This window comes from Sinohyriopsis cumingii, chromosome 6 (genome assembly GCF_028554795.1).
Source record: "Sinohyriopsis cumingii isolate HCF-2022 chromosome 6, ASM2855479v2, whole genome shotgun sequence".
Lineage (NCBI taxonomy): Eukaryota > Metazoa > Mollusca > Bivalvia > Unionida > Unionidae > Sinohyriopsis > Sinohyriopsis cumingii.
In genome coordinates, this window is record NC_142966.1 from 128187727 (window position 1) to 128213919 (window position 26193).

A 26193-nucleotide genomic window follows, 5' to 3' on the forward strand; every position below is an offset into this window, starting at 1 on the left:
TAATTTGAACAACTGACATGCTTTCTTTGGAAACATGCTTATAGTTGTCCAGGTCCCGAAGGTTAGTCACACTCAGATTAGGCTTCTCTTTGTTTGTACGTCCTCATCAGTGACTTTTATGCCATGATCTGAAGCCTTTCTTCTGGCTGACTTCGGTGTTTTTGCATCCTGATCAAGAGATCTTCCGGCTTTCCTTACGGTTGTACCATGATCAGAAGCCCTGAAAGTTGCCACTTCAGCCACAATGGTGGATGATTTTTTGAACCAGTTTGTCTGAGCATTCTCTGCTTTATTGGCTGGCTCAACAACTGCAATGGACACAAGTTAAAGGTAAGTTATGATACATTTTTACTTTACAAGCTTTAAAAGAAAACGAACAAGCAAGTCTTGATTACCCTTTGGCTAAATATATATTAAGTATAAATGCCTGCCAAATGGTCAAGAAAATTGTCAACCGTTACTGTTTTTTGAACAAAATCATCTGTGTTCAATTTACAAAGTTTCATAATCATCAGCTTAATAGTGTTTAATATTTTTAATATACCTGTATAATGACTTCTTAAGTTCATTTAAGTAAACTGAAAATTAATTTGTATTTAAAAAGGGGGTCTGACATGTTACATCAAAGTTTTAGGTTTTCATAATATTACCGAGGCAAATGTATATTGATAACTTTGATTTAAAAAATCTATCTGTTCATTTATTTTACTGGCAATTGTCTTAAATTTAAATTCCTTGGAAATTTTACCTTTGATTAGATCTATATTTTCTATCCCCATCTCTTTCATCACCATCTCTGGTGTTAAATCCGGCTGCTTCAAAAGAATTTCCAACATGATTTTAGCCTCCCAAAAAAATTTGAAGTCCATTGATGTTTCTGGTTAAAACACTTTCAGTCATTTTATGGTTATAAACCATAATTCACTTTAGTTGATGATTATTGGTTTGTTAGTCCTGAATCTCATGACATTGTAACTTTTTTATTTATTATTTTTTGGATTGTCTGCATGAGGTCAACAAATGTGTCTCTCATGAAGCAAAAATGAAAAAAATTACCCCAATCATGTTTTTAAATTATATACATTTTCAAAATGTTTTACAAAAATGTTGACTATCTTGTGTTTTGTAAAGTATCAACAATTTGCTGTGCAGATGGAAATGTGTGTCCCATGTAGATATTAATTCAGAAGTGGCGCATTTTTACTTTAAAATCCACACGTATCATACAAGTCTCAAAAGATCCATCAATAAACTGCTTTTTGCTGTTGTCCGACAAAGTAAGACATAGCAAACAATGGCCTTGTATAGTGTGTTCCGATGTCAGTAGTCCTGCAATGTAAGACACAGCACATGTTGTTTTTGTTTTTGTGCTATGTCTTACTATCCAAATAACGGCCTTGTATAGCATGTTCTGATGTCGGTAGTCCTACAATGTAAGACACAGCACATGTTGTTTTTGTTTTAGTGCTATGTCTTACTATCCAAATAACAGCCTTGTATAGCATGTTCTTATGTTGGTATCCTACAATGTAAGACACAGCACATGTTGTTTTTGTTTTTGTGCTTTGTCTTACTATCCAGATTATGGCCTTGTATAGACTGTTCAGATGTTGGTTGACATCGGAATGAGTAGTCAAAGTTTTAGTAACATCTCACACACTTGGCAGCCTATATCAACATTCTTCCACTAATTTATTTGTAATTAATATACTTACTGTGCTGTCTTTATCCTGGCGGAATGAAAATATGACACTCGAAAATGGGCACATTTTCATGTTCTGTTGACATACATTTGAATTTGTTGCAATGCGATGGTAGTTGAGGTATGCTGAAGTATATTTAAGTAGGTTCATGTGGAAGATATTTTTCTTGAACGAACCGAAACGTTGCTTACAGTTCCAATAGGCATAATATATTTTTATTTGTTTTGTTAAAGAATAATATTTCAACTTAACCTGATTCTGGCATTCCCGGCTTTCATCGCTTTCCAGCCAACTGAAATGTAGGTCAACGAAACTTGAAAACAGGTCCATTTCTTTTGTGAGAATTTGAATTTATTAGAGAAAAGACACCAGGTTAAGTAAAGTCTGACAAAAACATCATAACTTTACTTTGTAGAAAAGTGTTGTTATTGGTTTCCAGTTGTATGTGATAATCCTGAAAATTTGACTTTCGTTATACTGTTAGTTGACATAAAAACACGCTACACAGCGCCGTTAGTTAGGCAGTAAGACCCATCACCCCCCGGAACAAAAATATCGGGTGATGAGTCTTACATTGTAGGACTACTATTTACTGTAGTTTAAAAATATCTAATGCACAAAAGAACCAATTGAAACTTTCAGGAAAGGGTGGGGATTATACCAAAATTGTCCAGTCTTTTCCAAGAAAAGGGTGGTAATGTGGCCTCAAAAATTTGTACTTTTTACCTTTTTTTTAAAAGATACTTTCTGAAAGGGGGTGCAGGGTGTGGTGTAAGGGTTCCTGTCCCCTTTCAACTCGTAGTGCTCAAGAGACCATTTCAGGATTACTGCGGTCGTATGACTGAATATAGTCCTACATCTTAAGACACATCACCTGATATTTTTGTTCTGGGGCTTGATGGGTCTTACTGCACTAAACAAAAATGTGCTATGTCTTACATTGTAGGACTAGACTGAATAATACCTTTTTGCTCAAAATACTTTTAAAAAATCAACTATTTCTTACATAGGATTATGACGTTTTCATTTTGGTGGTAAATCTTGTTATGTTACTAACCAAAACCACAGGCCCTAAGTAATCATGAAAGAGTCTATGGTCAGGCCTTTTTACGAGAAATGGTTTAAATCATTTACCTTCAATTCCTAGGTTGGCTGCATGGTAAGGTTTCCCTTGAAACTTTGCCAGTACCAAATCTCCTTTTCTGTACTCATCACGGTGTGGCTTCAGTATTGTAGTGACGCTTTGTATTAACCAATTCCTTTCATTGTAATACCAAAACAACAAACACTATTTTTGACCTTCTATCAACGAATTAATTTTGTTTAATATTCAGCAAATGAGCATGATGTCTGTTGGCTGATCATTTCTATTTCAAATTGACCAACCACATCAGCAACTGTTATTTGGACTTACCTCAGCTATTTCTGCGATGTAAAATATGACCTGTACAATTGACCTCGATGTTGCGAATGCTGCAACTCTGAGATGGCCAATTTTGCATCATTACAGGACCTACATTAAAAGACTCACAATCAATTTTAATTTTATAAAAATTTAAGAATATAAATTTTTTAAGAAAAAACAAACAAAACTTGTTTCAATATCAGTCACAAACTGTATTTTAAAAAAATAATTCACCTAGATGTTTGCTGATAACCAATATAGCTCATATTAACCATGCGACTCAAGCATCAGTTTGATCTACATCATAAAAAAGGGCATGGCAGATGAAGTTGTACAGGGCTGCTCCAGCAGCAAAACAAATCAGTTTCATAGATCAGAAGAAGGAAAATACAAATGTTTGATTTGCAAGAGATCTTTGGCATCAGAACAAAATATTCTGCTTCATTTGCATAAGGTCCACAACCTCAGTAAGTGTTGGTTTCCCATATGAAGCATGCGGTAATTTTGACAATTTTCAATCCAGCAAAATTGGATCAGTCGGGCATTGTTCTGTACTTGGGTGTAAAAACTGCAAATAATAATAAGTCCATGGTTGAAATATGAATACGATTAATGCAGGATGTCCTAATTATATTGTCCAATTTATTTCTAAAACATCCCTAAATTGACCTTTTAATCTAAAATATTCCAAAACAATTTCTGAGGGCATCTGATTAAATTGTGTCTCTAAGTTTAGACTTTGTATTTTTCAATCTATCACATTGTAATTGTGGAATTCCCCATTGATGCTTAAGGAAAAGCAGTGTGCAAATCAGAAGTTGGGGTAATACAGAGGACACTTCATTTCAAGCAAATTCAAATTTACAGTCTTGTGATTTTTACATTAAATAAATTGTTCTTATTAATTAATAAAAATATAAAGCAGAAACTTCAAGTAAAATTTTTTCATTTCATAAAGTCCTATATGTTATATTACATGTTAAAAATATGAAAAATGTATTTGGTATTTATTGTTGTTTAATTGTTTGTTTGTTTAAACACACAATTAATTTACAAGTACATTAATGTATAGGGGGATTGTCAGCGCCAACAAGAAGAAGTAGAAAACTGTACCAAGATGATGACCTATTTGAACTCTTTCTAGGTAGAAAAAAAACTTTGGCAATACAAGAAAATCACTTGAACCTGTATTTCAAGCCACAGAACATTCTGATGTGTTATTGCCAGCCATGGATTCTTCTGATGCAGGTATGATACTGTATAATGTTCAACATGTTCAGAATATAATACTCTGTACTGTACATTTGTACATGTCATTTCCAAATCTGCTTGAAAGTGGAAATTAAATTAAGAACATTTTCAGTTGTCTGTTTTGGTTTATAGGCAAGTAACTTGTTTTGAAAATATGATCCATTTGAATTATACTGTTAGTAGTTGTTAGTTATGTCTCCCTTCCAGGGGGAGACATATTGTTTTGGTAATGTCTGTCTGTCCATCCATCATAAAATCCTACGACAACACCTGGACCAAATTTGTTTGAATGAATAGATTTGATATTTAGCATGGTGAATTGTCATCATTGGAAGATTATCATAATATCGTGTTGAGACATCATTTTTTGGCAGGTTTATAACCCTTTGCCTTTTTATACATGTATGGGTGTGGGGGAGACATGTTTTAAAAATCCATTTCTAGTTGTCACTTTCTTTCGTGTTGAAAGGTACATGTATAGTCAAGCTCTTAATTCTTTGAAAAGGTTTTTCTCTACAATGATATGGAATTCACCATAGTAGATATAAAAAAGCAGCATTATAGTTTCTTGTATCTTTGAAAAAAATACAAAACTTCAGAAAATAGAGAAATATTCAGTTCTGTTATTTTTCTTTAAGGTTTTTCATCTGAATGTCTTGATAAAGAATCAAGTACATGTATTAGCAGAGGTAATTCACCATCACCTTCTAGCCAACAGTCACCTGTAACAAAAATTGTATTCACCTCTTCATACTGAAAACCAAGATTCAGACTCAGAGGGCAGTAACATGTCTGTTGACTTGTCTGATGACTCTGACTTAAGTTCATCAGACTTTGATGATGATGAATCCCTATCAGATGAAGATGAAACTGAAGATGATGAATTCCCATCAAGAGAGGATGAAAATGAAAATGTAGATATCTCTTCTGCAGAAATTGCCAGAGCTGTAATCACAGGCTTTGTTCATTCTGTCATGTTTCTTAAGAAATAATTTATCATCAAGTGCTTGCAAGGATATTTTTGATACAATGAAGTAATTGTTTCTTAATACAAAAGCAGGACCTCTTTTAGACTTTGGACAGATACTTGCCTATGTTAATAAACGTCCAGTTAAAGAAGTACACTACTGTATTTTATGCAATACAATTTTCCCTGAAGATAATGATGAATTCAGATGTAGCATGGAGAACTGAAAAGGACTTCGATATAAGGGTCCAGAGTCAAGACAGCTACAGAAAGGCCGGCAACCAAAACTGTGTTTTGTGATGGCTGATACAGAAAAACATTTGATTAGCCTGCTGCAAACTGCAGGTACTGTATGGTCCATCAAAATTATAATTTCAAATTTTTTAATAGTAGCTTTATAAGTAGTTATTATTCTAATAACTTTTAACATATTAATTGTTGAACAATTGACCATTAGTCATTAATTCAAGGAAAAAGGAAAATATTTGTATATGACCTGATGGGGTAATACATTTTTTTAGAAAACGTTTAACATGAGGTCTTCTAGAATGCTACACAAATATGCAGACTGCACAAAATGTGTTTTCAGTTTCCTTTAAGATTTTTAATATTTACATTTTCAGGAATTTGGGAAGACATCGAAAAATATAAAGCATTTTCATACAAGAATAAAGGTTCTGACATCATAACAGACATCACACACAGATGGAAAAGCATATCGAGAGTTACTGAGTGATCAAGGATTTCTTTCAAAAAGTTCCAGCAATCTTACGGCCATTTTTAACACTGATGGAGTGAGTTTATACTCATCATCTAAAATATATTTCTGGCCATACATGAATTGAGTCCAAAATTAAGATTTGCCCGTGACAATATGTTACTTGTAGGCATATGGCAAGGAAAGGGGAAGCCACTATTTAGTCAATACCTGACTGTTTTCAGTGAATACATGAACAATTTATACAATAATGGAGTGGATGTTAAACTGAATGATGAGAGTTTTATCAGAGTAAAACTAGCAGTTGTTTGTGGGATTGCTGATCTCCCAGTAAAGGTAGAGATGCTTTGTATGACATATTTTAATGGATCGGAAGCCTGAATTGCTTGTGAAGATCCAAGAATGGTTGTAAAGCAAGGAAAAAGGAAATGCAAGGTGTTATCTGTATAGAAGTAATGAATCCAAGTATGAATATAGAATTCACCAGGAAGTGATTTCACATATGCAAGTGGGAAGGGATGAAAAACATTGCAAAGGATTTAAAGGAACATCAAGTCTTGCATCACTTAAGTCATATGACATTGTTAAAGGAACTGTGCCAGATTACATGCATGGAGTCCTTCTTGGAATCACCAAGACTTTGCTAAATAAATGGTTTTCCCCAATAGAAAGTAAAAATCAGTATTTTATTGGTAAAGATCTTAAAGCTATTTCAAGTAGAATGAAAAATATAAAACGACCAAGCAGCTTTGAAAGATTGCCACGTGACCTTGAAAAACATTACAATCATATTAAAGCAACAGAATTACAAGCATGGCTTTTATAGTATGCCATTCCTTGCCTCAGTTGATTTCTAGAAGAGGAATACATGAGTTATCTGGAATGTTTATCTGAAGCAATATATATTCTGCTTGATGATAAGATAACTCCATCTTCTCTAGAAAGAGCAGAAACTCTTTTGGATACATTCTACTCATCTTTCCAGGATCTGTATGCAGATGGTTCATGTGGGCTTAATGTCCGTAATGTCAGTGTTCATTTGGTGCCCTATGTTAAGATTTGGGGACCCTTGTGGGCTTGGAGCTGTTTTCCATTTGAGGACAAACTCCATGCTTCTGCAATCAGTACATGGTACTGGCATTGTATTGAAACAAGCAATGAGATACAGGCAAGCACAAGCCTGTATCCGTAGAAACGGGTTGAATCAAGGTAAAATGTACAGCTGGAAAGTGACGCATGAAGCAAAGAAGTGTGCAGTTTGTGGTGCAAAATTTTTTTAAAAACATAATGAGCTTAATAATGAAATTCAGGAATAGCTTGAAGTGATCAATTTACAAGAGGTGAGAAAGGTGGACAGAGTAACTGTCAATTGTGCAAAATTTTATTCGGATTTAATTCAAGGATGCAAAAACGAATTTGCAGTTTTATGCTTTATGATAGCAGTAAAATAAGATTTATTAGATATTTTGTGTTGGATGAGTCAGAAAACAAAGTCTATGCTGTTATTCATCGATTTGAAAGAGAACCGAACACGTCACTGTCAAGACTTAGGTGGAAACATTTATTTTCAGTAAAAGCCCCACCATTTGTTGATGTAGTTGCTGCAGGAATACTTGTTGACACTTTAGTCTTCATTCGAACAAACTCCCAGCCAAATCAACCAGCAGAGACTTATATTGTAAAAATGCCAACTCATCATGGACATTCCATCTTTAAATAGTAATTATAATACAGCATCATGTGCTAGGGGTTACTTTGCATGTATGTGAGAATCATAAAGCAGGGGTTACTTTGCATGTATGTGAGAATCATAAAGCATGAGTTGCATGGATATAATATTACTTTCTGACTTCATTATTTTGCTAACTCTAAGGCCATACAGAATTACATATTTGATTCTTGTTCCTGTTGTCATCTTTTTCAGACATCCTCTGATTTTATAATTGCCTAGAACATTTCATTTTAAGTAATATTGAAAACAGGGAGTGAGCTTGCATGTTAAAAAGGTTAAGTTTTATGACAAAAATAGTCTCTTTCATTGAATGGTGCTGTGTTCAAAATCAGATGAACATAAATTTTTATGGTGTTAAGTTTTTTTCAGCTGCAAATTTTATGTGCTTAAACTATTCCTGATTTGTTTCCAAATATTTTCATAAATTTTTCAGCTATTTTTGCATGAAGTTAATTACCATTCTTTTAGTTCTTTAACTGTAGACTGATGGAGGCAACATACAGACTGTAGACTGATGAAGGCAACATAAAGACTGTAGACTCATGGCAATAAAAAGTTGAACATTGCAATGACAATGCCATTGACATACAGATGTTGCTTTATGCTTCAGTTTTCCACAACTAATGGCATACCCTTTTGGTTGGCTGAGACTCCCACCAAGGCAATTTCAAAGGCTATGAAAGTGACAGTATAACTTCTCAACTAACACATCCATTTCCCAGTTAAGTTGACCCCAGCTAATGCTAGTGCATGTGTGGCAATTTTTTAAAATAAAAATGCAATGCATGCATCTTGCCTAGCATTTTCTTAACAGATTGGTCACTCTGGTAACAAGCCCTATATATTTCTAACTTCCAGCATGCTCAGAAATGTAGAATACTTGTAAGCCAGATGCACTCTCTAACATCTTGTAAGGAGCAATTTATGGAGGCAGGAGCTGCAGTGGCAAAATTGTTAGTGTTCTGGACTCAGACTGAAATGCTGCTTGTTCAGAGTGCAAACTACTTTGCCACTATGGTTTCTGCCTCCATTAATTGCCTCTTACAACATGCAGTTGAGTAAATCAGGCTGGCCAATCTCCTTCATGGCATATGATATACTGTTGTCTACAATATATATATATATATATATATATATATATATATATATATATATATATATATAATCATGTTGCAAATTGTGCAAAATCAGAATAAATTGTCTGTTTTTTAATTTTAAAATCTAACATCATTCATAAGCTGAACAGTTGGAATTTCAAGAGAACATACAGAGGTTTCTAACAGTATAGACCTCTCTAGGTCCTCAAATGGTTTAAGTTTATGCAGTTATTAGGGACTGCTCTAGTGGCCTTATGGTTAGAGAGTCTGCCCTGGATGCAGGAGGTCGCAGGTTTGAACCCCAGGTGAGTCATGCTTAGTAAAAACTTAATGTTACTAACAGCTGCCTCACTTGGTGCTCAGCATTAAGAGGTTAGTGTTAGGACTGGTCAGCCTGGTGTCAGGATAATGTGACTGGGTGTGACATGATGCTATATGTCTGTGGCATGATGCCCCCATTGCTAGACATCACTATAAACTGGTGGACCCCAAGTGGCCAAGTGGTCTAAAGCACTTACCGTTCTGGATCACTGCCATCTCACCTCTATCTGTGTGGGTTCGAGTCTTAGGCTCGGCTAACGTGGGTATGTGAGAAAGCCTGCCAGTAGCTTCAAGTGGGTTGGTGGTTCTTCCTGTGCTTTTCCAGGGTTCTTCCTCCACCAGTTAAACTGGCCACCATGTATAGCCTATCTTGTGCTGAAAAATGGCGTTAAACCCTACAACAACAACAACAACACTAAACTGCCAAACTGCAGACATCATCACGATATGACTGAAAAATTGTTAAACCTCGGTTAAATTTTTTTTTAAAAAACCACTACACACACACACACACACACTAGTGTTAAGTCTAGCTCTACTCCTAATTTTAACTAAATTTTGTAAATATGTTTTACCTCATTACTGCAAACTAAGTTGAGCAAGGCCAATGTGTTTCATGTTTCATGAACTTGAAATGGATTTTAAAAAAAGCCCAATCGATCTGGCTTGAGACTGCATGATCAGTAAGCATTGTCAAATTAAGATGCTGCAGTGTATCTTTCACTGGGTTTGAAATTGCCAAGGTGGTGGAACAATATCGTGGCAGGCAACCAGCATGGTTATTTGTTCTGCAAGTGCACTTGTGCAAGCAGAAGTTGATTGTTTGGGAAACTGGTATTCTAATATTACCAAACCTTGCAAATTTAGCAAACAGTATATATGTGGAGCTTGATTTTTGTCAATCAAAGGTTTGTCTTTCCACAAACTCAACTACTGTGGTCCCTCTCCTATATGACCACCCCTTCTGCACCGGGAAAGTGGCCTTATTAGATGGTTGACCTTTTCAGAGGGGGACTAAATTTTTTGTGTACATAGTAAGAAAGCTACATACGTCGAAACATTTAATATCTTCATTTAAAAGTAACATTAATATTAAAATGTTCTTTTTGTCATAAGAATATACTTATTTCAAGTGAATATACATTAATATTTCCTATTCTTGACATAAGCATGATATGCTAGTTTTTATTGTTGTCATGCATATTGCAAAATCATTTAAAAATGTCATTTAAGTCTTGATTTATACATAATTCTCTTTCCATTTGCTCCATTTTCCCACTGCTGCTGAATAATCTCCTTATCGGTTACAACATTGTTTATTTGAGTCTTTTCAACATAAAATTGTTTTATTCAAGCCTTTTCTACATAAAATTGTTCAGCAAGCTCCCCTCCCTCCATCCCACTGGATGTCATCAAGTAGAATAACCAACTTTCTTCTAAAATAATACATCTCCGTTTATGTGATGACATGTTAATGTTTGGTTATGATTTATTTGGATATTGCTAACTGTATGCGATTTAATTATGCAGACAAAACTTATCTAGAGTGGATGAAATGCCTTCTTTGTATACAAATCGATAAATGTATTGTCACATGATTTTTCAGTCTTTGTCTGGTACTCTGTTTTGTTCAAGGTTTATTTCTTTGTATGTGTTAATCCACAGAATCTATTTGTAGCCTGAGCTGACCATGTTATGATCTTGACAATTAGGTCAGGTTGTAATTATCAGAGAGAAGAACTCAACAGATGTGTGAAGCCCAAAACTATCACAACATTGATGAGCCCATTTCAAGTAAACGTCAGCAATATAGATAATGATATAATATTAATCTTAGTGTTACATGTACTTTAGCCAACACTTTTTTCAGTAACAGAAACCCTGACAGTGGGAGACATGTATTAACGGTAGAGATAATCTGATTACTTACCTTACATCACAATATGAATTAATTGTTAGTTCTTGACACATTTGAAATAAAATGTGGCTGCTTATGAGGGAACAATTAAAATATTTGTACTAGTATGCTGGCCGCTGGTTGCGTTAGAGGGGTGGCCATTCTTGAGGGATACTTTTGAACACAAACTCATCGGTCCCAAGGGATTCTAGCTGTAAGAAGCGGGTGGCTGCTGGTCAGGGGGCCGTTCAAGGGGGGACTACTGTAATATCAAGCATATACCCTGGGCTTACTGAATTGTGAAGGTGAGTTTCTTTAAGTATTTATTTATCACCAGGCCAAAATCAAGCACAAGATGTTCATCTGTAACAACTTGTGCAGTACTTGTCACTGCAGGATGGCAAACATTCCAGGTTTGAAAAGGATGCCAGATAAGATAAAAATAAAGTGAGGACTGTACATCTATTTATTTGCTGTTGTGAAGAATGTTGGGAAGAGAGGTGAGAAGGGTGCTGACACCCTTTTCTGCTTGATCACTGGATATTATAAATGTTAGGAAAAATCCAATGTTAGGCTACTCAGAGCAAAACATTTTTGCTGTATAGGTTCAGATCCTCTTAATGAGATAATTAATTAAAAAATATATACTGTTACTAAAGATGGAAAATATTTTAAATGACTTTCTTACAAAAACTTTATAAAAAAAATTTGGACAGGAAATTTTTGAACATGAAGGGTTTTTAAGTTTATATAAATCATGATAATTTGCCAACTGTTAAGGCTTCTGTTGCAGAACCTTGAACAGCTTCTTTTAAAACACCACTGGATAGACTTAAATCACATTTGACAAAAATTGTCCTAACTTGAATACCTTTCACATTTTTTGTACAAATGATGTCATTCTATCATCAGATATGACTGCCATTAATAAAAGAAGAAACATATTCACAGTGTCCTCTCAGAATGTTCCTGAACAGAATTTGGCCAACGTTGATACAAAACATCCTGGCAAAGGACCTTTTGATATTGGATAAATGATGCTTTTTTTTCATCTTGTATAGATTCAAAGACAAAAGAAACCTTGAAACATGTTTTCATAACATAATGCAGTTAACAGCATTTAAGTTGTGAATTTCCAGCCAAGTCCTCCAGAGTTTAGAAGTGATCCAGGGACAGTTCTGGTTGTATAAATGACTTGTCCATTATTTTTGTGCCCAAAATAAGATGTTTGGATGGTCTAAGTAAGAAGAACTATGGAAACAATGTACTCCAAGCTTCTCCTTTCCCTTTGCTCTTTATAGATGTGTGTATTTGCATTCACAAGCTGACATGTCAATTATGCAGGTTAGTGATAATAGGCACAGTTGGACATCATTTACTGGGTACAGGGGTCCTATGTCCAATCTGCAGATTATACTTAATGATTCGTAACTGATCATACAGCTTGTACTAAATGATCCATCAGTGGTCACAGAAGTCCACTCTGCAGCTTGTACTTAATGATTCATAACTGATCACACAGGTCCAATATGCAGCTTGTACTAAACAATCCATCTGTGGTCACAGAAGTCCACTCTGAAGCTTGTACTAAATGATCCATCAGTGGTAACAAGTCCACTATGCACCTTGTACTTAATGATTCTTAACTGGTCACACAGGTCCAATATGCAGCTTGTACAAAATGAACCATCAGTAGTGTAGAAGTCCACTCAGTCCAGTCTGCAGCTTGTGCTAAATGATCTGTTAATGGTCACAGAAGTCCACTCTGCAGCTTGTACTTAATGATTCATAACTAGTCACACAGGTCCAATGTGCAGCTTGTACTAAATGATCCATCAGTGGTGACAGAAGTCCACTCTGCAGCTTGTACTTAATGATTCATAGCTGATCACAGAGGTCCAATGTGCAGCTTGTACTAAATGATTCACCAGTGGTCACCAAGGTCCAGTTTTAAGCAACCGCTCCAGTGGCCTAATGGTTAGAGCATTCGCCTTGGATGCAGGAGGTCGTGGGTTCGAACGCTAGCTGAGTCATGCCAAAGGCTTACAAAAATGGTACCAACAGCTGCCTAGCTAGGGGCTCAGCATTAAGAGGTTATTAGGACTGGTCGGCCTGGTGTCAGAATAATGTGACTGGGTGGGACATGATGTTACATGTCTGATGCCCCAGTGCTAGACATCACTATAAACTGCCACATTGCAGACATCGTAGTGATATGACTGAAAAATTGTTAAAGCTACGTTAAAAATCCAAACCACACACACACACACACCAATTTCAAGCTTATAATTATTCATAACTGGTTATACAGGCCCATTGTGAAGCTGCAGATTAACATATGTCAGGTTTAGTGCTTATGCTTATAGAAGAACTTATTTGACCTCTGAATTTAGACCACCCCATAAACAACTGTGATGTTTCTTTCATAGTACCAGACTGTCAGATTTGACAAAATAATTGTGAGAGCTGAATAAGTTCGGTGAGAATTTTCTTTTTTGGAGGTCATCCATATGCACTTTGCTAAATGCACACAAATTGTTCTGAATTATGTTTACTTTTCTATCCATTAATGATTTTTTTTAAAAAATTGTTTCATTCCAACTGCTGGTTAACTCAAGATATAGTTTTCCTTCTGCCACGTCACTGTCCAGAAAATAGTTAAAGTGTTCAGATTTGAATAAGCTGATATTCATGTCCAAGAGCAGATCCAGGAATTTCATTTGGTGGGTATAGTGGGGTGGGGTGGCTAAACATGTAAGCAGAGGTCTTTGAGATGAAATGAAACCCTTGGTTGGGGTCTAGGGGATGAAACCCCCCAGAAGTTTGTGTAGTTTTAATGTCTCCAGGATATAATTTTAGTCATCTGATTGTAAATACTTTAAGAAATATTCTGGGGACATTATAAGTTTGTCTGATGATTTGAATAAGACTGTTAAGAATAAAAAGCTTACTGATTCATGGTTTATTAGCCTGAAAGTGAAAGTTACAAAAGAGATGCAGTAAGGCTAAAATAAACTGGTCATATTTTCATTTTTAGGTCAACTGGTCAAAGACCAGAAGAGCTTATGGAATGATCTGTTGTCTGTCTGTCTGTCTGTCCATTAGCACAAGTTTGCTATCACTACTTCTAAACTATTTGGATGATTATCATGACATTATACACACATTCATCCCGTTGTCTAGTTATTGCTAAGTGATAATGGTGCTTCTTGGACATTCAATATGGCCACCACAGTGGCCATCTTAAAAATCTTGTTACAACTACTCCGAATTGATGGTCATATCAACATGGAGGTTTTTCACTGAAGTATTTCTTACGATGTCTTATTGGATATGAATGAGAATTGTCTGGATCTTATGTCCAGTATAGCTGCCACAGGAGTCATCTTAAAGTCTTGTTATTACAACTCCACCTAAACAGAAAGACATATTGACATTAGGTTTTGACCAGAAGGTTTCTTTCGATGTCAATACAAAATGAAAATGGTGCTGATCTAACTTCCAGCATGTCTGTCACAATGGTTATCTTGGAAATCTTTGTTATCACTACTTCTAGATGGCTATTCATACTGACATGGTGCTCTCACCAAAATACTTCTTATGCATCTTCTTGATTCTAAATGAAAAATTCTATATTGCTGTTGTGGCAGCCATCTTATTATAACTCCTTCTAAAACAGAAAGTAACAGAAGTTGTGAAAGACCATTTCTGTCAGTAGTTAAAGGTGAATGTAGTATTGCCTTCAAAACTTGTTGCTGTTTTAAAAAAAATCATTAAAACTTATTCTTCCTTTTTAAAACAAAATGCATGCCTCGAATAGTTCTAGAAGTTCTCTATCCCCTGAAACAGCAACAGTACAGAACCAATCAGTAACCATGTACTTAGTCCTAAAATGGAAGCTGCATTATTTCATAAAGTAAGATAAAGATAACATGAATCTGACATGGCAAGTTATATCAGATGAGAGCTGCAAAATTTTGTTTCTGAGTCGCCTGTACAGTACCAGTAGGATCCAATGCTGCCTGAGTCCACATAAGCCAAGCATTGGTCCAGCAACCAAGTTTGTCATGCCAATAAGTGATACAGTGCATGGAACATAAACAAAACAGATTCAGAATTAACAGAATGCAAAATAAAATTTATATCTTCAAGCTTCTTTTGCTCTTATAATAATAAATTATTTAATATATATCAATGTGTTAGCAAAAGATTGTTATTTATTCTACTCTGAAACAACATGGAGGATTGTCATGAAACTTTACACACACACATTCATTCAGCAGTCAAGCTGTTCCTAAGTGAAAATGGTCCTGCTTAGACACCCAGTATGGCTTCCACAGAGGCCATCTTTAAAATCTTATCACTACTACACCTGATTGGATTGTAATATCAGCAATGTGGGTTTCACTAAAATACTCCTTACAATGTCTAGTTGCATGTTAATGGAAATGGTGGTGATCGGACCTACAGTATGGCCACCTTGGCAGCCATCTTGAAAATCTTGTTATTGCTACTCCTGATGAGTAGAAAGTCATATTGACATAGGGTTTCAGCAGAATATTTTGTATCATGTCTATTTGGCCCTAAATAATAATTGTGGCGCATGGACATCGAATGTGATTGACAGTGGCCATTTTGAAATTTGTTTTATTGATAATTCTCCAGTATAAATGAAAACTTGTAATATCTTATTGGACCTAAAAGAAAGTGGATAGAATAAGAATACTGATTATAATATTTAGTTGTTCTTGAATAAAAATGGTACTGATTGGAGCTCAGACATGTCTGCTACAATTGAAATATAAAAATTATGTCATTAATTCTCCTGAATGGTTTGCCATTGCAACATAGGGGTTTTAATCAAAAGGCATCAGAATTTGTGGCCAAAATTGTCTTAAATGAAAATGATGCTGATCTTGCATCCAGTGTTGCTGCCACAGTGGCTGATTTCAAAATGTTAACATTCTAGAATATCACAGATGATTTCAACACTTAGCATTTAGATGGAAGAATTGGTCTTGTCTTGAATTCCTGGAAATTCTTTTTGGATAGTAGAGTGTCAGACCCTTTGTGGAACTCTTTGTTTTATCTGCTACAGTTGACAAATGAATAAATTCTGCAACAAAAATTACAGGGGTGAAGAAAGGTAGGAGCTTAGAGACACTAAAGCCCATGTGTTAAAAACACACCAAAGCTATTATTTTGCTTTTAAAAAATCCCAATTTTAGAGATGGTGGCCCTAATTTTGGCTAGATTTTGGAGACATGTCTGGTTGAAGCCCTGGTTAGACTGGGATTTTTTCATGTTACAATGACTTCCATATTTGTTCTTGTATAAAGTACATCCATATATAAATGGCATGTAGATCTAGATCTGCAATCACAGAATGCTGGCATGTAGATCCAAGTCTGCCATCATATATGCCAGTTTGTAGATCCGGATTTGTCATGCTGTAGTATGCCAGTTTGTAGCTCCAGATCTGCTATTACATAAAATGCCAATCTGTAGATCCATATAAACAATCACATATATAGTTTGCCAGTTTGTAGATCCAGATCTGCTATCACATTGTATGTCAGTTTGTAAATTCAGATCTGCTATCACATAGTATGTCAGTTTGTAAATCCACATCTGCCATCACATAGTATGCCAATATGTAGATCCAGATCTGTTATCAAACAGTATGTCAGTTTGTAAATCCAGATCTACTATCACATAGTATGCCAGTTTGTAAATCTAGATCTGCCATAACATAGTGTGCCAGATTGTAAATCCAGATATGCCATCACAAATAGGATGTCAGTTTGTAAATCCAGATCTGCCATCACATAGTATGCCAGTTTGTAAATCCAGATCTGCCATCACATAGTATGCCAGTTTGTAGATCTAGATCTGCCATCACATAGTATGCCAGCTTGTAAATCCAGATCTGTCATCACATAGTATGCCAGTTTGTAAATCCAGATCTGTCATCACATAGTATGCCAGTTTGTAAATCCAGATCTGTCATCACATAGTAAGCCAGCTTGTAAATCCAGATCTGTCATCACATAGTATGCCAGCTTGTAAATCCTGATCTGTCATCACATAGAATGCCAGTTTGTAAATCCAGATCTGTCATCACATAGTATGCCATTTTGTAAATCCAGATCTGTTATCAAATAGTATGCCAGTTTGTAAATCCAGATCTACTATCACATAGTATGCCAGTTTGTAAATCTAGGTCTGCCATAACATAGTGTGCCAGATTGTAAATCCAGATATGCCATCACAAATAGTATGTCAGTTTGTAAATCCAGATCTGCCATCACATAGTGTGCCAGTTTGTAAATCCAGATCTGCCATCACATAGTATGCCAGTTTGTAGATCCAGATCTGCCATCACATAGTATGCCAGTTTGTACATCCATATCTGTCATCACATAGTATGCCAATTTGTAGATCCGGTCTGTTATCAAATAGTATGCCAGTTTGTAGATCTAGATCTGTCATTACATATTATGCCAGTTTGTATATCCAGGCCTGCCATCACGTGGTATGCTGGCATGTAGATTCATATCTGCCATCACATAATATGCCAGCAGATCTGGGTCCAATACCGTTCATTCTGTATAGAATAATCAAGCAAGCATGGTAGATTCTGATCTGCTAGTACAGTACTGTATAGCAGATATTTTTCATGAATGTACAATTAAAGAATTTCTTTTAAAAACCTGGTATTTTAATTTTATCTATTCATATTTCAGCAATAATGGTTCTTGAAAACAAATGCGATATATAAGATGGAAAAATTTGAAGAGGAAAAAATTGCATGATCTCACCATGAGACTGCTAAATCGCTCAAATTTCTGCACTGGTATACATTCATGCTATACGTTACATGATCTAGTGTAAGTTGTGTGGGTGTTATTATTCATGCTGTACCTTATTTGAAGTGTTGCAAATTTGTACCAGTACTGCATTTGGGTGGGTGTTATATCAAAATAAATGCAGTCATTTCATTTATTGTGTAGAGATGTTTACTTGCATAGATATTCCATATTGTTCCTTGTTGTGCGCTCCAACTGTGGAGACATTCTATCTTATGAAACTCAAAAGGTGAAAATACTAAGTTATCACCCTAAAGAGGCAGACAGTCTGATGAAAATAAATGAATAATATTACAGGTTTACTGACATGTGGAAATTTAACTTCATTATAGCCAATGATATTTTTAAAGTTGGCGGGAAACATAGTGTCAGTCACTTAAAAAAATGTCAATTGACCTGTTTCTAACAGTATGAACTCTATTAGGTCGGGTATTCAAAAGTTCAAAGGTTAAGAACTGTATAAGAGTTGAAAACTTGATCAGTTTATGCTTTAGGTAATAATTTAAATGTTCAAGGGATGCATCAGTCAACTATATTACATACGTGGTTAAGACACCCCCAATATCTGTGATGAAGGTAAAAGTTATTAAAACCTTTTTAGACTATGGATAATTACAATTTGTTGACCAGAATTTATGCAGAATTTATGATGTTGTAAGGTAGATGCTTCCTGATACATGTATTTGGTTAAAAAGGTTATAATTGAAGATCAGTGTGATTAGTGAGAAATTCTGACAATTTTCACTTTCTATTTTAATGTTAGTCTTCATAATTTGATCATACAAAATGAGTGAGATCTTGTGTGGTAAGGAAAAAAGTTGTTCATTAAGTGTCCAAAAATGTTAGGCCAGGGTCAGTTTCCAAACAAATACTTTTGCATCTTTAATTAGTTTATTTTGTACACTAATTATGGACCATCAATGAACATTTTTCTGGCTTACTGAATGTTGGGGAAGCTGTACAGGTTGCTCTATTGGTAGAGCATAGAACTCCTAATCAAATGGTCATGGGTTTTATTCTGGCCCTGGCCTGAGCCTGGGATCGGTTACCTCTCTGTGTTCATGGGAAGGGCACATGGCTTTCATATTCTTGGCTTAATATAGCCAGTAAAGTGTTAAAATTGTCACTAAAACCCACAAACAAAAAAGCATGTAGGAAACAACAAAAAATATCTAATGTTAGATATGGATCAATATTTAACCTGGCTTCAATTTCACCAATAACTCTTAAAGTTAAGACTTGACTTCAGACATGTGATTGGTAAATTCTAAGTCAGATATAAATTTCAGCCAATAAATTGCAGGATTCTAAACTTATGTTCATGTCCAGACTTAAATTCCCTTGGTGAAATCAAGGCATTTTTTAAAGACTCAGAATTGCATCATCATGCAAACCCTCGTTTAGTAATGATAAATCTATTCTGGTAATTTACAGTGAATCATAATACATCTCAACATCTTAATGGTGGTTTTTTTGCGTATTAACTATCTTATAAATGTGGTAATTGAAGAAAGGTGTGAAAATATTCAAAAATAATGTGGTATCCACTTACAAGTAAATAAACATTGAGTTGTTTATGACTATCCAATGCCATGGCAGGGGCAATCACAAGAATTTTGGGCTATGATTTAGAAGGGTGACATGTCATATAATGTTACCAATAGGGTACATTTTTAATGTTAAAAGTGTTCTTTTCTGCATACACTCTAATTTTAAGTTATGAGAAGAATTTTCCTTTCATTGCAAAGATATTTATTATGAATTCTGTAATGGGACTTAGAAATATCAAATTATTGGCTTTATCACATTTCAGATTTAAATTTCCTGTAGAATTTGGTGTTCATGTAGAAGAGTTATCACTGCATGACAGATGTGTCAGTTTGATAATCATTACTTACTCCAGTTTTCTTTTATTTATTTATATGGGTTTGGCCTGTTGGTTGCCAGTTTTGGATCTTGAAGATTTTTTTTTAATGAATTAGGCAATAAGCATCTGGATAAAATGTTTGGCAAAATAAATTTAGAGCTAAAACCTCTTTTATTTGCATAAATACTGACAGATAAAATTGTAACCACTTTTAATTTTTTTTTTAATTTGTCAAAAACAAGATCATTTTATTGGTATCATCCATATTCTTGATTACAATTGTGTTTTTGACACCTAATTTTATTCATTTGTTTCCAAGAAACATACATAGGATATCATGATGCAGTCCATATTTACATAATATCTGGATAATGACCTCGAACTTGTTCTGCATATATTTAAAGTCAGGCACATGAAACCTGGTTCATTAATAGTTCTAATGGTGTAAATTGAACAGGAGATCTAATCTCGAGCGATGGGGCTATGAAAATGGTGGTGATTTTAAATAGTTTGTACTATTGTTAGAGTATTGGTATGTGTCATCAATGACCCGAGTGTCAGTACCTGTCAGAATGGGACCCCTGTCGCATGCCTTTTGTTCCTTCCCAACCTCCCTCAGAAACATAGCTTCTAGGTCATGAAATAACATCATAATTATTTTGATTCCCATCCAATAACCAGGTATATATTTGCTCAGTATGAAAGACAGATTTATATATGCCTGCTGACACTGAGATCTAGGTTCATCCCTACCCCTTACTAACACTGAGTTCTATGGTGATCCCTACCGCTAGGGACTAACACTGACTTTTAGGTTCATCTCTACTCCCTACTAACACTGAGTTCTAGGTTCATCCCTACCCCTAGGGACTAACACTGACTTTTAGGTTCATCCTTACCCCTAGGGACTAAGGCCCTGTATTATATACTAGAAACTTTTAGAATCACCATTCTAAATTCAAATTTAATCTTGGAACTGTATTGACCCATGGGTTCAATCCTACCCCGACTGCCTCTTCTGTGCCTGGAAGGGTAAATAGTAATCTCATCATTGCATTTAGTCTTCCAGTGTTCGATGGATTGCCATAAACTTTGTAAATATTATGACCTTCACCTGAAGATGCACACATTGGCAAATCACTCTGCTTCTCCAATTTTAATTAGAGTTATTGCCCTTGTTGCCTTTTGGCAATATATGACCCAATTTTATTAGCACAGCTAGTGCCATACTTTTTGATAGACTGCCTGAAATTGGTAATTCATATGACCATTATCTGAAGATGCATATGTAGATAAATCCCTTTGCTGCTGCAATTTTTTTATATATTATAATTATGCCCTTTTTTGTGTTCCAATTTAATGCAGTGTATGGCTCAATCTCATCAGCACAGCTTGTTTGAGTTTGTTTTGTATTTTTTTAGGGATTGCTGTGAAACTTAGCAATATTATGGTTATCACCCAAAGATGCACATATTGACATATCTTTTATGCTTCCTTGAATTTTTAGTTTGACGTGGTAGCTCATTTGAGTGTCATACATGTTATCCAAGCGTTTAGGGTTAGTATTCCTAATTGATGCCTCTTATACAAGGCTAGTGAATAGAGGGTTTTCAATAAATGAGAATTTTCTTAAAATCTAAAGCCAATTTGTGAATGGAAGCAGTGTTAGCATGGCTATAAATACCTATGACTAAATCCTAAACTGATAAGGCAAGTACTGGTACTAGGTCAAGCTGTATTAGTAACATCTTCCAGCCTGATGCAATTGACAATTACAGCAAAGGTGGAAATTTGTTTCACATTCTAAATATAGTGCTGATTTAATGTTCTCAGGAAACAAGAAAGTCCATGCAGAATTTGATAAATGACATGTATAGGGAGTGATGTTTGAGGACTGTTTATAATAAAATGGGGATGGGAGGGTGGCTGAGTGGTAAAAGGTACATGCATTTGCAGATCACTGACTTCTCACCTGTATCAGCATTGCTCGAGTCACAGGCATGGCCAATGTGGGTATATGAAAAGCTTGCCAATAGCTTCCCGTGGGATGGTCATTCTTCCCAGGATTTTTCTTTGTTCTTGTTCAACCATATAGACTGGCTGCCATGTGTAGCCTATCATGTGCTAAAAAATGGTGTTAAACTCAAACACCAACAATCAGATGTGGTCCAGTTTCTGTATCAGCTGTCATCAACTTGTTCAGCCTGAAAATCCCTTGCCACATGGGTCAGTTTATAATTTGTGGTTTAGGTCACCTTAGAAGACATTTTTTTTAAAAAATTGTTTTTAATTACATCCCTGCATTAATATAAAACTAGTCATTGAATGTAATCCTTCAGATACAGGACATTTAATATGGTGTTGTTTCATTTGCTTAAAAAATGCAAAATTTCTCTTTTGTAGTTTCATTTACTTGAGAAATTCTAGCTCTTTCTTCCTTGTAAAAATACGTTCAGATTTGAGATAGATCAAACAGAAAAGACATTAATAGGCAAATATGATGGACAGACGGACAGGACAGGACAAGACAGGACTGTACAGGTATATACAGATGACACGAATTAATTTATTTTTGATACTGTCAGATTTTGTGGTTATTTGGAAAATTATATTTTGAAAATGACATTCTTATTGGCAATTGAATTAGTGGATTGGCAAAATGCCCATTTGTTTTTGCAAAATGATAGTTGTTTTCATTGTCTGAAAATTTGTGGTTTGTAACCACAGAATCTACCAAAATTTTGTAGGCCACAAAAAGTGAGTTGACAGTGGTCTTTTATAGCAGGTTGGTACACCAGAAAATATTAAGTCATTCAGATAAAGTTAAATAAAGTACTGTATATACTGGCTCCTAAGTCAAATCCAGTTGTACACAACATAGACTCTGATCTGCTGTTGCATATTTTGCTGGCAGATCAGGGTCTGTGTCAGTTAATTTACCGATTACTTTTAACAACCTAAGTTGCTCAAGGTAGGCTTTGGAATTCTTAGCTTTATTTAATAAAGGGAGGCATGAAAATTGAGATTTCCACAGAAGAACATGATTCAGTGTTAAAATATGTCACAAGATCACTTTTCAAGACGTTTTCATTTACATAAGGTGCTCAAGATCAGACTCAGAAATGGAAAGAATGCAAAAATTGCAATAAATGGCAAGTGTATTGATGTTTTATTGATAGAAAGTTCACCTGAGTAGACAGATATTTGATGATTACCTTGTAAGTCACAGTATGTCATGTTTCTTTTGATAAGGACATGCAAAAGCCTTGTTGTCAAACCTGCATTGTTGAGAAGTTGGAAAAAATATCTCAGTTGAAGATTTTTTGCTGTGAGGCAGTTAAGAAAAATTTATACTCAGTTTGAAAAACCAATTGTCCTCAATTGGACTTATTAGTATCAGGCTCATATCTCAACTTGTGTAAAATGAGACCTGAATTTTGGAACTTAGCTGAAAAGCATGTATTGTTGTTGAGGTAGCATTTCCCATCAGGCAGCAGATTTAATAGATTTCAGTGATCTGAGTGAATGATCATAGGGTTCTCTGTTGGAGTTGATTTTTAACTTTTAAGGTAATTGCTCTAATTATCAAACTTTGAATTGATTTTAAACCCAGAAGTTTCGTCTCTCATTACCTACTTTATCAGAGTGGTGGTCTCAAAATGCTTAAGACAGTTCATTGTCATCCATCATGGAGAATTTCCGATTTGATTCAGTGTGGGAACATTCAGGATGAATATTGAGCTTCTTGTGTAGGCGTGTCTGTTAGCGGATCTTTGCGGTGTATTGGCAGTATTAGTGGATTTAAAAGAATATGTGTATACTAGTCCTGAAGTGTTCCATGGAAGCAACAGTTTTTATAACTATTTTGTCAAGAAAGAGATGTGTGTGTGTGTGTGTGAGAGAGAGGGAGAGAGAGAGGAGAGAGAGAGAGAGAGAGAGAGACAGACAGACAGACAGATGTTGATTTTGTTTTGTATTTTGTTGTTTGGTTGGTACTCTGTCATACAGTGCCTTGCCCAAAGACACCTTGATGACTAAACAAGGCTGGTCTAATGGTAAGATTCAAACCTGAATCTCTTAGGTTTATGAGTCTATCATGCTAACCCTTGTGTCATCACAACTCTTTGAGCTCTTATTCATTGATCAGTACATGAAACAATTTTGGAAAGATAAATAGATAACAATTCCTTCATGGCAGATGGAAATTTGATGGTTTTGTTTGAAAAAGTTGAATGACTTTATCAAAACTCTTGAAATGAAACCAAATAAAAATTAAGTTATTTTTCTTCCTTTGCTAACAAAGTTGCAGGGGATATTGGATGAATGTGTGTGTGGATTTCTTACAAAGCTCAGTATATTTACATGCTTGTAGATCTGCATGTTGCAGAGTCACTTTCTTGCGTGGGCAAACTGTATCACAAATATATAGGAATGAGAGGAATAGCTATACCTTCTCAGCTGGATCGTGGTCTAAGCCGTGCAGTCATAAAACATGGACAATTTATCTTCAGGGAGTTCAAAAGTTGGTCACATTGATCTACTTTTCATGCCCCAATGACTAAATTTTTATTTTTGGGGTTATTCAGCGAGGAATTTTTCTTCCTACATGTAATAATTTTCTTTTGCCCTAGTTGTTTTTCTTGCATAAGGAAGACAGTAACTGAGAGAATTTAAAATCAAGAGTATATTTATATTTACATGATTAATATCCGAAATCATTCTTTTTTAAGATACCTTAATCATGATAATAACAGGGAAGTGAAATGAATCCAGACAATTTTAGTGGTATAATCCCGATATGACATTGATCAATCAGTGTTTTGAAGATCTGTCCCGTCACTGGAAAATGTTAGTCCTTACAATCTAAATACTTTCACAGCAGTAAATCATTGATTGACAAATTACTCTTTTGTCCAGACAGAATTTATGAACACGGCCCATATCACTGTCTTGCACAGGTAGAGCATTGATGTAAGAACAGAAATCACACATTCATTGACTTGAGGATACAGGTCATCTCTCCTTTTTTCTCATGACAAAGCAGAAGTTAGCCCACACCTGCTCGTCATCAGTTCATCATAGCCAAATCAGATTTCTTAGCGCTTTTCATGTTTAGAGTTTTTAATTTGGGTGTCTTTTGTAAAGATTTTATGAAGCAGTAATGTTGTTTTGGGTAGTGGCAATTTGTGATAGATATATTAGATGTCACAGATGTTGTAATGGAAAAGTTGGGGTAAAATTGCTATACATATACACAAAAATTTTGTGGCTTTTCATCACTGATGGTTTTCCCAAATAATGGTCTTTAAAGTCATGTATTAGGATTGACAACAGTAACAAGAGCAAGATTATCATCACCAAATACTAGAAGTGAAAGAATGGAATACAAGGATATTTGAAATAATGTTTGCTATATAGAAATACATACATTGTACACACAGAGACACACAGACACACATACACACACACACACATTATATATATGAGGGAGCCCATAACTGAGGCATCTTCCAACTAGTCTTGACATTAGTCCTTAGTGACATAAAAATTGGTACGATGAACCTGTTTTTATGCAACTTTTCCTGAATGGAAAGTCATATCAACAGATATTTTTAACAAAAGACCTATGATTTTGACCTCAAATATGGCTACCACCTAATTTGTCATATTTACATGGGGTTTTCACAGAAACACTTAAAATTATGCCTAGTAGCTCCTGAATGAGAATTGTACTGATCTTGATACAAAATGGCAGCGGTCATTTAGAATGTATTGGTATTGCTGAAGAATATCAGAGATAGTTACAACACACAGCAGTTAAAAAGAAAAAGTATTTTCTTGGATTCATGGAAATCCTTTTTGGCCAGCATTAGTCCTATGGAGGGACTGTTGTTTTTCACATGTGGATTATGCAAGGGTAGAAGCAGGAATCTATTGATTTTGGTGCTACTAGTTGCAAGGTCAAAGTTCACTGGAGCTGAAATGATGATAATATTTTTAATATCAGACTTCAAAAGTAGATTACACTTGGGGAGGGGGCAGCACCCTATTGGTTATGATGCAGTGAGGTGGAAGGTTAAGATCACTGGAACGAATAATTAAATATTTGGCATCTGCATGACAAAATAAGTTTCCTGGAACCAGTTAACCAGTTTTTATCATACTTATTAGGCGGTTTACATGTGGGTAGAGGTGCTTCCATATTAATTCTCAAACCCAGAGGTCAAAAGATCAGGGTCATAGGAAATAAAATTGTCATTTTGTGTTTTACATTATAAGTCTACTTAACCCAAGTATCCTGCCTTCATTATTTATCTTGTTATAGTTGTGTTAGATTTTAGGAAGGGTAGCTCCTTATTGAGTCTG

General features: G+C 35.2%; 1 protein-coding gene, 1 long non-coding RNA gene and 1 pseudogene across 6 annotated transcripts in view; all 3 read left to right on the forward strand.

Moving 5' to 3' along the window:
- LOC149797926 (calcium uptake protein 3, mitochondrial-like) overlaps positions 1-26193 on the forward strand; it is a 236337-nt gene that overhangs the window by 105463 nt on the left and 104681 nt on the right. The window lies entirely within an intron of this gene.
- Positions 4238-6080, forward strand: LOC149797927 (uncharacterized). Its single transcript, XR_016421918.1, has 3 exons — positions 4238-4356; positions 4998-5671; positions 5950-6080. It is a non-coding gene; the product is annotated as an uncharacterized LOC149797927 (long non-coding RNA).
- LOC149797928 (uncharacterized) lies at positions 5525-8707 on the forward strand (annotated as a pseudogene).